At 41.7% G+C, this 17,839-nt stretch overlaps 1 pseudogene; it reads right to left on the minus strand.

Moving 5' to 3' along the window:
- Nucleotides 1-9,820: 9,820 nt before the first annotated feature.
- Nucleotides 9,821-17,378, minus strand: LOC110320802 (annotated as a pseudogene).
- Nucleotides 17,379-17,839: the final 461 nt, after the last annotated feature.

Here is a 17,839-nt window from a genome sequence, read left to right on the forward strand (position 1 = left end):
CATCAACATGTGTTGAGTGGCAGCGCAGACCACAGATGTGTGTTGGATCGGGGTGGAGCTACGCATCAACATAGTAGTAGAGCACTTGCTTAGTGTGCTGTAGGTTCTTGCTTTTTTTTTTTCCAGTGCCAAAATAGACAAAGAAAAAGAAATCCATTTGGTTAAATTAATGAGCAAATGAAAACTGGTATATGTATATAATTAGTTGCCTTATAAATGTAGACAGGAGTTTAAAGAAACCCACAGCAATAAGAAATTGCTAGAGTGATTCTAAGGCCATTTGTTTGGTCACCGCCTATTTTCAAGTGAGTTGATCATTAAACAAACATTTCATTTACATCTAGAAATGTTTTGCTTTTTCCCATTAATTGTTTGTTAATGATCTAAAGGCGATGGACTACCAAACTTCTGGCAGTCTATATTCATGTCCACCTGACCCCGCAGCTCATTTGGCCAGTGGTGTGGGTGGCAGCTCCCTCAGTAAAAAACAACATTCTGGTGATTAATAGTTTCACTTGTGGTTCCTGAATAATCGCCCAGCAATGTCTGCATAGCAAATAATCTTGAAAGAGCAACATCTGAGGCAGAGAGTAGTTTTTTGCTTCCCAAACCATAGGCATATTGATTTTTGTATGTTTTTGGTTTTGGAAAGAGGGTCTCTCACTGTGTAAACCAAGCCTTGAACTCAAGATCTTGCCTCAGATTTCAGAATTTTGGGACTATAGGCCTATAATGCAGTTATATCTACTTTTATAGTCACATCTACATTCTGGATCTCTAGTGCCACATTTTTCAAGCAACTAAAATGTTTTCAAAAGCTTGTGCTCAGTCTGAAACTGAATGCTGACATTAGTGTTTTGAATATGCAGATAGAAATGAAAAAAAAACCATCACTGTAATGTCCCCTTGCCACACATGGGAGTGGTTCTCGGATATTAGAATCACCTGGAGAGCCAAGGCAGCAGATCCCCGGCCTTGTCCACTGGGATCTGACTCATTAGGTCTGGATGGTGTTAATGAAGAAGCAATTTGAAAAATTCCTCCCTAGCAGGTGCTTCAGGACCTCAGCCACCGTGTAGCTCTTTCTTTTTGAGAGATGGTCTCTCACAGGCCTGACATTCACCAAGTAAGTGAAGCTGACTGCCTAGCAAGTCCAGGGATCTGGCTGTCTCTGTTCCCCTTTTGAGTATCAGTTTCCTCTGAGATTAAAATCTTCAATATGGACAGGAAGCTTGTTAAGGTACAGGATACTTCAGGGGAACGTGAACAACAGGATGCTCTAGGAGGAGGAGACACACCCCATCTCGTAAGAGTCTCTTGAGCTTGGGACGTAAACAACTTAAAGCTTCAGGAAAGGGGACTGGCCTTGGCTCGGAGAGGGGTTCTGAGGAAGGGGTGTTTGGGAGGTGTGAAAAGAACAGCTTGAAATCAAATCATCGGTACAAGCTGACAGCTTGTGTTCTGCTGGAAACAGCATTCTGAAGATCATCAGACAGCTCAGCTGTGGCAGACCAAAGCCCATTCTTTTATTTATGTATCAATCCAATCATCCATCCCAGGATCCCTTTTGGTTATCCCACCAATCAGCATTCTTTTGACCTTAGCCCCTGGACTCCTAGGAAGACATTAAGCACATTTTTCTTAACATTGCAAATGAATTCAGAGATCTGCCTGCCATTGTAAGCACAGACAATAAGCTAGCTAGGTGGAATCCAGTTCTGAGATCACTATTCCCACCATGCCTGGGCTTAAATCTGCTCTGTCCCAGGTTGATCTTGAACTCAGGAATCTGCCTGCCTTTGTATCTTTCTGACAAGCTGGCTCATAGTGCAGCTGCTTCTGTCTTTTTTAAAATTTTTTTAGGTCTGTGAAGTCCCCCACACAATTCATATTGCATCCTTATATTTTACATAGTAGAGAAATTCTGTTTATATATTTTTGAACTCATGTTTTCAGAGTTCTTTCCCACAGCTTTAAGGGCTGTCCTGAAGGTCACAGTGCTTACCAATTTTGCTGAGGACATAGACACACCCTTGCCTCCCTGACTCCTACTGTCTCTGATTATTATGGAGTTATCAACCTTGGCAGAGAGAGAGAGAATATTTCCTGAAGGAGAAACATGAAATTATGTATATATATATATATATATATATATGTGTGTGTGTGTGTGTGTGTGTATTTGTGTGTATATGTAAACAAGCCTCATACCCAGCAACTGTCAATACTTGTGGATCCCACACCCAGCTGGCTTTGTTCCAGGAGTGGGAACAATGTCATGCCATCCCTTCCATGACCATGCAGTATTTGGCAGAAGTCCCTGAAACTGACAAGGCCTCCCCCTCACCTAGCTTATATAAGTTGTAAGTACTGCTGAAAGACATTCTAAACTGGGGTTGGGGATTTAGCTCAGTGGTAGAGTGCTTGCCTAGCAAGCGCAAGGCCCTGGGTTCAGTCCTCAGCTCTGGAAAAAAAAAAGACATTCTAAGCTAAGCTGTCTAGAAGAAGCTAAGGCAGACTGAGCCACCTGGAAAGGATACTCTCCAACCTGTCCAGTTGCCTTTGGTTGAGTTAATCCCAAAGCTTAGAGGAGAAAGACCACTGACTGCAAAGTGTTTTGTTTTGTTTTGCACAGTGGCAGCTGGGGGCCAAGGAATGCCACAAGAGTCACACCACACAGCACACTTCACCTAAGAGATTGGCTGGGCAGAACAGAATGGTGGCTGCCTCTGAATGGGAAGAGAGAGAGCAGAGGTCTGGGTGAGAGGAAGGGTTCTTGGAGCACATAGAAAAGGAAGGACAGCAAGGCAAACTTCAAGAAGCCTGAGATTTGTGTTGTTGTTGTTGTTGTTATGCATTTACCATGTTTAACACAAAGATTAAACTCACAGCGGGTTTTCCATCAATGCTCACTGAATGAAAGGAGCCCCTGTGCAGCATCTTAAATTGTCACACAGTCTCAGGGTGACTGGAAATTCTATCTTAAATTGGTGCTGGGTGTTCTGGGAGTCTATCCCAGAGCCTTGTGTACATTAGACAAATGTACCATTAGACAAGGTGCCACTGAGATACACCCCAATCCTCAGCACATGAGTCCTCTGCACATGCTTTTGGAGACTTCCTGGGCCGGTGGAGAATGTGAATACAGCAGGCATCTCTGTGCCCCTGTGGACTTACAATCAAGGACCTTAGTGTTTAGTCATGGGACAGGTATCTCCAAGTCTCAGAAGCCCTAGGTCAAGCTAGTGGCAGGGTGCTTTTCCCTTGGCTCTGATCCCTGTACCAACTGAAATCATCATGAACAAATAGATTAAAACAAGCTTCTTCTTTTGTTGTTGTTGTTGTTCTTGTTGTTGTTTGTGTACATGAGCTGTTTCACTCTAAAGGAAGGGTTTCATACTTCAGCGCTGGACATGAGGAAGACAAGGTTTTTATAGCTCAGGGGTAAGGGAGTTTCCAAATGGGGGATTTGATGGATAAAATAGGCAGGGTTACAGGAGCTGACTATAAGCATAATAAGTTGGTTATAACAACCTTCTGAAACAAAGACATGATTGCAAGGTGGTCATAAGGTAGGCATAACAGCAGGTAGTCATAATAACTTTTCGAAACAAAGACATGGTTGCCTGGTGTCTTAGTCAGTGTTTCTATTTCTGCACAAACATCATGACCAAGAAGCAAGCTGGGGAGGAAAGGGTTTATTCAGCTTACACTTCCACACTGCTGTTCATCACCAAAGAAAGTCAGGACTGGAACTCAAGCAGGTCAGGAAGCAGGAGCTGATGCAGAGGCCACGGAGGGATGTTACTTACTAGCTTGCTTCCACTGGCTTGCTCAGCTTGCTTTCTTACAGAACCCAAGACCTCCAGCCAATCAATGGCACCACCCACAAGGGGTCCTCCCCCCTTGATCACTAATTGAGAAAATGCCCCACAGCTGGATCTCATGGGGGCATTTCCTCAACTGAAGCTCCTTTCTCTGTGATAACTCCAGCTGTGTCAAATAGACACAAAACCAGCCAGCACATCTGGAACATGGTTTCCTGGAATAGTCAGTACAGAACCATTTGTAGTTAAGGTTTCAGGTAGGGGATAATCCTTGAGAAACAGAGATTTTTAACTAAACAGGAATGAGACTAGTTTGTCTTTACTATGACATGGCTTTTAAACCTAAGATGGACATTTGATGCTTTTGATGATGGGACTGTCTGTGAGTTGACTCTGTTCCCATAAGTAACCCCAGTAAAACTCATTGGTTCACCAAGTTGGACTTCGGTGGTATACGGACTTTGGGCTGTTGTCAGTTCCCTATCTGGGATGAATAGATATTTGTTTATGTCTCCCCAGAAATAGTGTTGCACAATGACTCTCCCCTGTGCTGGGAATTCAAGCACACACCAGGCTTTTGTTTGGGGCTCTGGAGATTGACCTTAGATCCTTGTGCTTGCAAGGCAGGTACGTTGTTGACTTAGTCCTCGCCCATCCCAGCACTCATCTCTTTAATTTATTAAATGCCTTTGACTCTAGGCACAGAGCTAATAGAAAGCTGTGTTAATACAATGTGAGAAATTAGAATCTAATATGTCCTCTCCCCCAACCTCATGTTTTTGTCAATGTGTCTTACTATGTGGCCCCAGCTGGACTAGGATTCACTTTGCAGTCAGGCTAGCCTTGATCTTGAGATTTTTTTTCTTTAAAAATGTGTAGTGTGTGTATGTGTGTGTGTGTGTGTGTGTGTGTGTGGTGTACATATGTGTGCGTGCATATGTGTATGTCATGCATTTAGGTGCCTTTGGAGTCTAGAGGGACCCTGGGAAAATAACTTGCATCTTTCCCAGGGCAGCGAGTCCTCTTAGCTGCTGATACATCACTCTGGTCCCAATCTTGAGATTCTGTTGCCTAACCTAATTCAATTTTCTTTAGGTGCTGTAATTACACGTATGCATTACCACCTTGTTTTCCTCAGGGCTTCTATTACTGTGATAAATAGTGTGACCAGAAGCACTTGAGGAGGAAAGGGTTTATTTCATCCTACACTTCCAGATAACAGTCCGTCTTTGAGGGAAGTCAGGGCAGGAACTAAAAGCAGAAACCTAGAAGCAAGAACTGAATTAAAAGCCATGGAGGGGTGCTGCTCACTGACTTGCTCTCCATGGCTTGTTTAGCCTGCTTTTCTTATACCATACAGGACCGCCAGACTTGGGATGACAACAGTTCTTGTGATTTCATCTTCAAAAAAGACTCAAGCCTGTGTTAAGCTGACATAAACACCATCCAGCATATAATTCCAGCATATAAAACTCTCTTAGTCTCGTTCTTCCTGCTTTGGATGGCATTTGTAATCTTGATTTGCTCAACTTTTTCATGCACATCTGGAATGCAATAATGTTTAGACAATGAAACAATGTCAGGCTAATCTTTGGCCCCAAATATAGCCTGGCTAATCAGTCATGGCCTTCTTTGCGTGATTAGGGGCCATTTTGAGTGTCAGATCTAGATAAAATTATATAGATTGACATAAACTTGCAAAATCTGACTTTCATACAACAACAACAACAACAACAACAACAACAACAACAACAACATTGACTCAAAGTTCTGGGTTTCCTGTCCTGATTGTGGTCTGAAAGTAGATGATAGACCCATAGATATAGTATAGTGGAAAAAAAGGTCAGGGGAGGGAGACCCAGTCCAGCAATGGGACCAAAACACTCTTGCTGCACTGAATATCCAGCGAACCAGATGTGTGCAGACCAGGTGATGGAATAGCAGTGCCCATTGTCCTAAGCCCTGGGAAACACAATCCCTATCCTAGCATTCTATGAGCATTCCAGCCTCGTTCCTTAACTTTGTTCTTCTCCACTCTGACTTGTGGTGTCTACTCTAACTTATCTCCAAAATCCAGTTCTTTCTTTCTTTTAAAATTCCACTGACTACATGTGGATAGAAGAGTTGACTCATTGGCACATTTAAGTCATGTAGCATGTCAGGCATCCTAGTCGTAAAATTCAGTTGGCTTTCTCTCCTTTGCTTTCTTCTACATCCTCTCAGAAGAAAAAGAAATAACTACCTGACCCTCACTGTGCTAACCCACCACCTCAGCTCATCCCATTTCCAATGAGCATCAACTCAACTTTCTGAGTGGTCATTATTTTCTTTTTTCTCCTTTCATCGAACATGGATTTTTTTTTCATGCAATATATTCTAATAATGGTTCCTCTGCTCTCTATTGCTCCAAGTTCTTCCCCATTTCTCCTCCCATCTGTATCCACCACACTCTCTGTGTCTTATTTGAAAACAAAAATAAAAAATAAGATTAAAAAAGAAAAAGAAAAAGAAAAAAAAGAAAAAAAACCCTGACAGGACATGTACTTGGATTAATTTTTTTTTTTTTGGCCATCTACAGCTGGGCATATGGCCTACCCTTAAGAATAGTTTGTTCTCTAGAGGGATTTCCTTGGAGGAAAATAGATTTCCATTTGCTAGTGGTTATTGATTGGAGATTGCTTCTGGGTTAGGGATGGGACCGTGCATCCAATTCTCATTTCAGCTATAGGATCCCATGTGATGCAGATCCAAGCCTTCTGGCCTTCTTCAGCCCAGGACCCAGCAGTACCTTAGAAATATCCCAGCTCCTGCAGGCCTACCAAATGACTCCCTTAGGTTTAGTCATGGGAGAGTATTTTGGTATTTCACTACAATGTGTGCTCACATGTATGTATCTACACAAAAGTAATAAACTCCTTTTCTTCAACATGTAGTTGAAATTGCTATGCTAACTTTGGGTAAATATGAAATAAAAATTAAGGACTCAGGTAAGGTTTGGTGTCCAAATATTACTCTCATTCCTCCTTTATTATAGAGTTCTGGTTGAGATCAGGGCACAAGGATAGAGAGCTGAAGAAAAAAAGACTTCAACACACTTGTTGGGTAAATGTTCATCCTTTCCAGGATGCTAGCTGTTGTCTGGGAAGAACTGAGTCGCACACTTACACCTTTTCATTGAGGCACACTGCATGAAGACTGCATTTTCCAGACTCTACTAACAAGTGACTTTCCAGGTAGGTTTTTCTAGTGAGAAAATAAGCGTCCACTCTTATGCCACACGCAAAGTGTAGAAGAAGATGGTGTCCTCCAACGTCCGACTCTAGCTGCAGGAGCGACACTGAGCTATGAATGTTGGTAGGGTAGCAGTGGAGGGGTGGTGATGTCATGAACAGGAAATGTAGTCCCTGTAGAGGCAGACTCTGCAAGCTTCCAACAGAGCAATGTGGCTTCCTGAAGATCTTCATCTCTAGGTGACATCATGTTCTCCTCTTGTTTTCTTCAAGCCCCCAGATGGTGGTGGATTTTGAGTCCCTGTGTTAACGTCTGTGTAAGGTTGTGAGGCTCTTCTCAGAAGCCTAGAGGGCAATGGAGCTACTGAGGTCAGAGGCTTAAACAAACTCTTTTGAAAATAATATGGGCCTGTCAGAGAGTCTGACTGACCTTCCCAGCAACAGTGAATTTGCTCCAAACAACCAAACACAGATATATGTAATTATATTGAGGGGAACAAGGCAGAAGTAAAGCTCAGGAAAAAGACTGCAAGCTGTTAAGGAAAAGCAGCTCCATTTGCTAAGACAGTGTAGGCTAAAAGCCAGCCCTGTGTTCGTCCTCCCCTCCCCATAGAGGAGAAGAACAACAGGAGCAGATGGCTGTACCCAACTTGCACAGGAAGAACTAGGTATGTCCACCTGCTCTGAGCTGTGCTAGAATTGCATGGCTGTGAAGGAAGTAGTCCCAGTTTACCATGTCACTTGTCCTTGGAAGACAAAGACAAGTTGACTCATTCTAGATAAGAGAAGACGCTGACAGATCAAAGGGTTCAGCTCAAGCCCAGCTTGGTGAAGCAGCATGTAATTTGAGTTGCTTCGGGAAGCATGGGGGACGACACTGGAGCATCCCACACCAGGTTAGCTGCTTATCTCATTGGAAGGATCATTCGAGGATCCTTTGAAGACCACATGAGTCTCATGAGCCTTATTCTCCTTCTATAAGGGAGTGTTCCCCGCCACCATATTTCTTGTACATGTTGTAAGTGTGAGTGCCTGTGTTTTATGTGTGTGTGTGCTCCTGTGTGTGGGCCAGAAGTTGACCTCCTAAATTGTCTTCAATTGCTCTTCCACTTCACTCACTGAGGCAAGATTTCTCAGTCAAGCCCAGAGCTCTCTGATATGGCCAGGCTACCCAGCCAGCATATACTGGGGATCTTCTATCTCTATTTTCCAAGGCTAGAATTACAGGCATGCTGCCCCACTCACTCAGCATCTACATGGACTCTGGATTGCTGAACTGCAGTCTTCACACTTGTGCAGCAATTGTTTTAAACTACTGAGCCAGACGTTGTCCCTGTTCCATAAGGGTATGTCAATAGGCTCCATCCCCTGAGAATGTGTCTGATTTAACTACACTATCTTTCTTTGTACGCACACACACACACACACACACACACACACACACACACACACATACACATACACATGCCAGATGTTGACACTGGGTGTCGTCCCCAATCATTCTCCACCTTATTTTTATTTTTGAGACAGCTTCTCTCACTGGGCTTGGCACTCACTGTTTCAGCTAAGTGGCTGGTCAGTGGATCCAAACCTACCCTTTCTCATCCTCCATGAACTTGGTTTCAGATGTGTCTGCACACTCAACACTGATGTAACTGCTGGAGATCTGAATTCTTGTCCTTTTGCTGGAATGCCAAGTCCGTTACCTTTTGAGCTATCTCCCCAAGAGAGATCTTGAAATATTTTGTGCTGAAAATATAGAGCTGGCAGTAGCTTGGAGCAAGGGGAGATAACTGAAGTCATGTGTCTCCTAAACGATGGGCTCTTCTGTATAACTTGTGACATTTCCCCCACATGTCACCGTTGATGCTGGAGCTGCCAACTCTCATCGCTCCTGTATGATACGTGGCACTTCCCAACATAGACAGCTTCTATTTTTTTGTCCATGTATGCTGACACCATCAAAGAAAGTGCCATTTCAGAACCTCTTTTGGAGGGTATAGCTGTTGTAAAAAGCTTCCAAACGATGCAGTATTTCTTAGCCAAGTGAAACTTTGCCCAGGAAGATTCTTGACGGTGGGCAGACAGAGCCCTGCAGTGCTCGGTATCACACTTGACATCTCTGCTCGTGACATGTCAAAACCATTCACTGTTTTCACGGGCATGTGTTGGCATAAAAAGCCTGTCAAAAATCTTAACAGAAGTTGTGCTCAGTGTTTGGGAAAGTGTTAAGTTCCAAACAGCGACATCTTTTCAAGAGTTTTTGTTGAGAAATGGGAGCCAGATGCAAAGTAGTCCTCCGTTCTGTACATAATGGGCTCTACCAAGAGCAGATCTTGTAACAAGTGGTTGCATGTCATAGATGTGCTTTCTTTGTTTTCGGAGAAGGAGAAAATCTACCATTAAGGTAAGTTTGACACAAGAGTAACTCATTAGTGGCTCAGCTCACTTGACAGTTTTGAACACCTGCTTAGGTAACTTTAGTGGGTAAAGGCTCTGTGGTGACTCTGTCGATACTAGGAAACAATTAGCTTTTGTTTTATTATTTGTTAAAACACAAAGCTTCTTTCACATGCATGTATTTGTTTCCTCACCTGCTCCACATCTGGCCACCACTGTTACTTTGTCCCATCGTTACATTCCATACATGCTTAGAACCACGGAAACAGTGGACTTTGAGCCTTGAAAGCTAAACAGACATTTTAGACAACACATGCCTGGCAGTGGGACCTGGGTTGCGTTTGTCAGACACAGTAGGGAAAGTTCTCACTTTGCATTATCAAAAGGACAGCCAGATATCAACTGCTGCAGAAGTAAGGTAAAATATTTCAAACTGTTTAAATCATTTTCCCAAAGAGACTTCCTACACTACCTAAGATCTTGAATGGCTTTTTGGTCAGTCATCCGGAAGCAGTTCCTCACACTATTGGTGACCCTGGCTTCTATGATGGGTGGAGAAACAACTTTTCTTGTGTTTTTGCCTTAATGTCGTCTACAGAACTAGGTCCTTTTGGTGTTTTAGGAGTCCCCCCCCCCCCGTTTTATTTATTTAGTTTTTTTGAAGGACTCTTGGCCTTTTCATGTTTATGGTTTTAAGTCTCTTCCGTTCTGGTTTGATTTTTGTCTATTTCTCGTTAGGGTATCTCATACAGACTTCTTCCCTGGAGCTTTTACTTTTGCTTCTTCCTCCTCCTGCTGCTGTTCTTCATCATCATCTCCATCATCATCATCATCATCATCATCATCATCATCATCATCATCATCTCTTCTTCATCATCATCATCTTCATCAAATTTTACTCTTTTTGTGGAACCTTGTTGTCAGTTTCTGGGCAGATTACTTAAAGCTTTGACATCCCCCTTCTTCTTCTGACTCTGTATCTTCCTTGCCAGCTACCGGGGCTCTTCACTGACATATCCAGGCCCTGAACCACACTTCAACCTTAAGACAACAGCTGGTGCAATTTTGAAGCCCCCAAGGGAACCTGCTGGTTGCACTGACATTTTCAAAGTTTCCAGGATTACTTTAACTGGACTCTCCTCATAATTCCTTCCTTCTGTCAAAAAGATATGTAGCTTATCTTTTGTCCCAGTCACTGACCTGACTTTTTTTTTTTTAAATAAGAACTGGTGCTTATTTTCATCAGAATTCACCTTAAAGTTATCACCTTTGTTGGCTTTGATTCACAAGAGAAAAAATAGTTCTGAGGTCTTGGAGGGCTCATGTCCATGCCCACCTAGTCTTCCTGGAGGGAGAGGCACACACTTGGGTGTGAAAGATGTGTGATGTTGAGAACTGTGTTCCGCTCCTCAGAACAGCTGTGCAGGACAGAATCATGCCACGAGAGGGCTAGCTTTCTGACCAAACTGATGTTGGAAGCAGCAGAGTCCTGAAACTGGTGCTAAAGCCAGTGAAATGTCAGTTCCTGGTAACACGGCGGAGTTCTGTCACGGTGCTCAGGAATCTTGAAACAGAGGTCTGGGTTTATAATTTCTTTCCTGTTAACAAAAATAGCAGCAACGAGTAAGGCCTTGCTCAAGACACCTGAATAATGTGGAGATGTTTTGATTCTAATTACCACAGGGAAAATGCAGTAGCCATTAACAGCTGCAGAAGGATTACTTCTAGAACTGTCTTTGTTGGGAATCACATTTTGGTAAATGTATAAACTATTTGGACTTTTCAGTGCTCAGTTTTGTCCACATGTGGGATTGGTTGCTTGGCCCCTGTACTTCTGAGTCTCTCATTGGTGTTGCAAACGTCTTTCTTGGGGATGTCTGCCAATTCTAGACTTTCGTGGATCCGGCGTTATTCGGGTTAAAACTTTTATATCATAATCCGTCATTGAAGGAAGCCAGGGCAGGAACTCACACAGGGCAGGAATCTGGAGACCGGAGCTGATGCAGAGGCCATGGAGGGGCACTGGTTGCTTGATGCCTCCCATGGCTCTCTCAGCCTGCGTTCTTATAGCATCCAGGACCACCAGCCCAGAATTGGCACCACTCACCATGAGCTGGACCCTCCTCCATTGATCATTAATTGAAAAAAAATTGCCTTATAGCTGGATCTCATGGAGGCCTTTTCTCAACTGAGGCTCCTTCCTCTCTGATGACTCTAACTTGTATGTCAAGTTGACATACAAAACCAGCCAGCCCAATTTGTCAACCTGACACACAAACAAGTCACTATCGAGCCACAGTCCTCCCTTCTTATCCATCGTCAAGATCTCACATTAAAAACACAAATAACTCTAAAAGTTCCACTGCCCTTACAAATTAAAACACATTGGAATTTCTGCCTCTTTAAAATATCCCATCTCTCTGAAAATCCAAAATCTATTTTAAAAGTTTCAACGTCTTTCAGCTGTGAGCTCCTGTAAAAATCACAATTAAATTTGTAGTTTAGTGGTTGAGCACCTGCTTGACTGGGATTCAATCCTGAGCACCAAACACAAATCAAACCGCCCCAATGCCCTCCCTCCTACAAATACAACTGAATGAAACGCAACACATCACAGCGGCACTTGACGTGACGTTCTCCTACTCCTGCTCCCACATGGGCATACGAACAAAGAGTTAATTGAATCTACTAAGGCTACAGAACCTTGGAACGTGGCAAGGGGTTAAGGGAGAGTCAGCAGTGGTTGGGATGGAGCAGGATGAAAGGGTCTCAGAGCGTCAAAGAGGAGGGAGGCCAAGTAGATACAGTGGCTGAAGAATTATCAGAAATCTTGAGAATAACTTTGACTTTCCATGGGGTGTGCAGTTATTAAGTGCAATACAATTAGACACAAAGATGAAGGAAACAGTGAGGTCACCAGGGTTGTAATAATGCACGGCTTTGTGATTAAGTACTTATTAGAAGCAAGAAGTAGAAATAAATTGGACATTAAAGCTGACAGTGTGGTGTCAAAGATCATCGTCATTTAAACTTCTTTTTCCTGCCAAATAACTTGAGACTTCTCATTTCTGAGTAGTCATCAAGCTAATTTACATTTCATTGAAATAAGTTTGATTTATATAAAAGCATTTCAGGAAGTTGTCATTAATTTCTAAAAGAGAAAAATGAAGATCTATCGGTCTGGGACAATAAAATGACCAGGATTTTCGATAAAATGAGAAAGGATTTTATTGTAAAGTATGAGATGTACCTGGAGTTTCCAGAAAGGCTGAGGGAGAGACCTATTAAGGCAAGCGGGTATAATGGCAGTCAGGGTCATGGCCAAGACCCACCTGTAGGCCCAGCCTTGGGTCTACACTGTTGCTTGTGTAAGGTATCAGACATCTCAGCTTTACCATGGCTAGCCACAGCCCAGAACATTGTTGGGACACAGCTGCTAATGCCCCAGTTCCTCTGATAGACTCCAAATAACCCTTTAGCATTTTTCAAATGCAAACATACTCAAAACTTTAATAATAAGAAAAAAATTAAGCCATAGTAAGACACTGTTTATTATTAGGACTGACAAAACCCTCTGAGGTTGTTGGAAAGTAAACTTCTTTTCCTGTTGCTACTGAGAACACAAAAGCGTCTGGGGGGCCATTTTGTTAATGCATACCCAAAATACATATGCATAATTTTTTCTTCTAGGAATGTATCCCAATAATACATTAAGAAAATACAAAATTACATATACACAGATCTCTTATTGTGACATAGTTTGCATTCTAAAGGTAGAGGCAAAATTCTATGGTGGGCCCAAGAGTTTTGTATCTTGGTGTATGACTTGCGTAATCTCTTTTTAAGTAGAAGCAGAATCTGTGGCTATCAGGGTATCCTTCTCATCTCTCTCAGAATTTGGTTACACAATAGAGTAAAGGTTAATGAATTTTAGATGTAATTAAAGTCTAATCAATTGACTTTGAATTAATGAAAATGTAGATTATACTACGTACCCCTGCCTTGCTATGTGAGCCCTTCAAAGAGTGCCTTAACAGCTTTTGAGAAATAAAGTTCTGAGAGTATCTGCAACAACACAGGAGCTGGTGTTGTTGGGAAGATCTGCTAAGAGTGATCCAGTTGATAGTGGCCAAGAAAATAGGGTCTTCACTTTATAATCACAGGGAACCACACTGCCAGAAGCCTAAGGACCTGGGTGAATCTATAGCCTTGTTTGATACAATAATTTTACCCCGTGAGATGCCAAGTAAGGACTTAGTCCACTTGGGCCTCAACTCCTGATTCTCAAAAGCTCTGAGATAATAAATTTGTATCATTTATTCATTATTATTTAAACATGTATGTCTGTGGACCACACGTGTGACAGATTTCTGTGGCTGAAAGATATTCTGAAACTGGACCACATGGGTGCTTGGAACGGAACCAGTTCTTTGGAAGGGTAGCCAATGAGCTGATCCATTTATTTAGCCCCCAAATTAGTATTGTTTAAATACAAGTTGCCAAATATATAGTGGTTTGTTACAAAGTAACTGAACACCAGAACAGAGGTAAACAAATACTACTAAATGTACAGAGGTAAACAAATACTACTAAATGTCTAGCAGAGGACAGATGAAATACATGATGGCAGATCCACTCAACAGAGCCATGTAAAAGAACTAAGAAACCCAAAGGATGGCATTGGTATACGATACCTTCAGAATAGGAAAAAGGAATATGGGTATAAGTACATCAATGTTTATATTTTCAATAAGAAATAGTAGAGATATAAACTAACCCAAATTTAAAATGGCTCCCTGGAGAGGGAGTCAGGGGCCAAGAATGAGGAAATAGGACTAATGAGAGAACTTTTGTGAATATTAGTTGTATGCGATTTAATCACTGTGGAAAAAATACCTGGGAAAAATCAACTTAGAGGGAGGAGAGGGTGATTTTCTTTCACATTCCAGTCCACGGTGGGTTGGCTTTGATGTTTGTGGTGAGGCAGCTCACCTCAGGGCATTAGAAAACAAAGGCAGGAAGACATCAGCTCCCTAATGCCCTTCTCAGAACACATGCCCAGTGATCTCTCTACCTTCCATCAGGCTGGACCTTTCCAAGGCCCCCACCCCCTCACTGCCCAGTAGCACCACAGGCTGGCTACTAATGTAAGGGTTATTAATGAAAACCAGAATTAACTACTAAAAGGGACGCTTAAGCATTCAACACTAATGGAAAGGAGCGCTGCTTTGCACATGACATTCTATGCCTTTCTCTAGGAAACTTGTCCAGATCTTTCCAGAGGCCAGTTGCAAGCACAAGACTCACCTCATTACATATAGGCAAGCAGAAGGCCCCGTTGTCTAGTTCTTCTCATCCAGTTGTTTTTGATAGTATTCAAAATTACACAGAAAAAAAATGAATTCTTTAAAGCGACTCTAAAGGCAGTGTAGTTTGACTATTCCTCCAAAGTGTTATGTTTCTGTGTTACAGATTTATATATATGCCCTAAACAACCAGTAATAGGCTGGAAGAATTTCATACCCAGGGACTTCATACAAAGAGGCTGAAAAGCAAAACAAAAAGTACTCAAAGAAGTGGGGAAAAGGGACCATTCAAAAAATTAATTTGCAATAGATCTAGATATAAATGCAAGACATGTAAAACTTTTACAAGATATATGGGACCTACCAGAAAGTAATGGTTTCTCAGATATAAATTCCAAACCTCAACATTTGAAATGCAAATAAAGAAAATATCTAATTAAAAAAGAAGGGATTAATGGGATTGTTTTGGTCAAAGTTAAAAACTTGTGTATTTCAAAAGACACTCAAGCAAACAGAAAGAAAAGCAACAGAATGAAAGGTTTGCCAAGTTTATATCTGAGAAGAGTTTGCATCCAAAATACACAACAAGCTCTCATAATGACACAAAAAGGAGTCAGATCCCCATCAAAACAGGGAGCTGTGTTCCTCTCCAGGTGATGTGAAAATGATCACAAAGATGCTCATCCTCAGAACTATGTGCATAAACATTACAGTGAGAGATCACTTCAAATCAAATATACTTGAAAGAGCTAGGGGACGTCTCAGGCCCCGCTGGCACGTGAAGAGATTGTACCACTGCACAGCCTGCACAGTTGCAAAAACAGCGTGGCAGCTGCTGAAAAGGATTAAAGAAAACTAAAAGAAGACCAGCGATGCTTTTCCCACATATCCACCAAATCATGGAAACAAATCTTGAGAAATACTTGCACAGGAATGTTCAGCCTGACTCATAATAACTCCAAATTGGAGTCATTCTAAATGTTTGTCAGTGGAGGAATGGATGAACAAAATGTGGCATTTCCTCAAAATATACAGTCATTGAGAGTAATAAAATACATTATCGACATAGGCTACAATGGACATAAGCCATGGAAATATGCAAAATGAAGACAGAAAACCTGGAAGATTGTATATGACTTGAGGCTTTCTATATATGAACCTATTACAGCCTCCCATAAAGCTCAGAAGTAAATTAGTGTGAGTATAAGGAAAACAGTGGAATGGAAGTTGGGAGAAATATTGAAAAAATGTTGATGGATATGGAGTTTCTTTGGGGGAACAACTAATGAAAATGTTCTAGACTTCCTTGTGGTCATGATCACATATTTTCATGACTATAAGTGATTGAAGTCCGTAGTTCATGTGAACTGTATTACATGTAATGTTTTTCCAAGAAAGCAACAATAAAAATAATGTCAAACAGAGTTGTAAGGAGTTTACAGCCAATTTAAAGAGGTTCCCAGTGGATGTGGTGTTTAAGCATTGACATGAAAGACTGAACTGTACAGAAAGACAGTAGACTGCGAGACAGTACAAGTACCACATCTCACCCCATCATTCACCAGGAGGTTGCCTGCCCACAGTACCAGTCACTGCCCTGCAAAACTAAAAAGGGAAGATTCAAGTTCATTCTGTGGACATTGTATTCTGTTGTTCTCAAGTAGCTGATGGGGAAAGTTCTTTTTTGTACAAGAAACACAGCTGGTAGATGCAGACACATTGGTAGAATTAGAGCCACTACATGCTGATTTTCACAGAAACACAGACAGCTATAATAAAAGACAGAGGAAAAACTTTGATGGGAGAGTTTTATAATGACTGAAACAACCAGAACCCCTTGACTTTGCCTTTTAAGAAGAGTAACGGTTTGGTTGAGGAATAATTAACGCCTAATAAAATGTGCCCTTTAAAGTGTGTAACACAGAGAGAGTCTCTGAGGAAGCTCGCTGAGAAGTATAACAAACACTACTCAGTCTGAAGAAAAATAAAATTACAAACACATTGGAGGCAAGATCTTAATTGGCTTTGTCCCTAGTGCTGGGGATTGAAATTAATTGACTGTGCCTGCGTTTCTTAAACCTCACACATTTCTGAGTAAGCTGTTCCAATGAGCTGTGCAGGGGAGGCTGGTTTCACAGGCAAAGGAAGGCTCAAAAGAGTACATCTGCCACGAAACTGGCAAGAGCTGTTACAAAGCTATTTTTCCTGTTAAGACTAAAGCAAAGAGCATTTCCTCAGCAAGCCAGTTAAAACTGACCTGTTTTTTTTTTTTTTTTTTTTAATCCCCCTGACATCCTGGAACACTGGATGACTTAGTACGGAGGGTGCCATGATATTTTGGCACAAGTCACTCCAGTCTGGTCCATTGGAAGCTCAGCCTGCAGAAGCTCAGTCTAAACCAATGCCTTTCTTTCTATAACCTTTTAATTAGCAGCTTTCTTGTTCCAGAGTACTTAGTTTTATTTTTTTTATACTTGATATTTTATTATTCATTTTGCCAGTTTTAAGTTAGCAACAAAGTAATGGACTTCATTATGGCATTTTTATAATACCCTCATATTATGGGTTTCTCTCCCTAAGTCCCATCTTTTTTTTTTTTTTTTTTAAACTTACTCCATGATCCTGTTCCTCTGTCTCCAACAGTTGCCTTTCTTTTTTTAAAATTTATTTATTATTATTTTCTTTATTTACATTTCTTTTTTTTATTTTCTTTATTTACATTGCAAATGCTATCCCGAAAGTTCCCTATACCCCCCCGCCCCTGCTCCCCTACCCACCCACTCCCACTACTTGGCCCAGGCCTTCCCTTGTGCTGGGTCATATAAAGTTTGCAAGACCAAGGGGCCTCTCTTCCCAGTGATGGCTGATTAGGCCATCTTCTGCTACATATGCAGCTAGAGACAAATGCTACTTGTATTCCTTATGCTCCCTCTTAGGATACCGCCCTCCCACCCCCATTAAAATCTAGAATCTACAGATAAGACAAAACGTGCAGTACTTGAGTGTGGCTTCAGTTGTTTGACATGTGTTTTCTTTTTACTTTTCTTTATGGTTGAGTAAAATTCCATTTTGTATACGT

Source organism: Mus pahari, chromosome 4 (genome assembly GCF_900095145.1).
Source record: "Mus pahari chromosome 4, PAHARI_EIJ_v1.1, whole genome shotgun sequence".
Taxonomy (NCBI): Eukaryota; Metazoa; Chordata; class Mammalia; order Rodentia; family Muridae; genus Mus; species Mus pahari.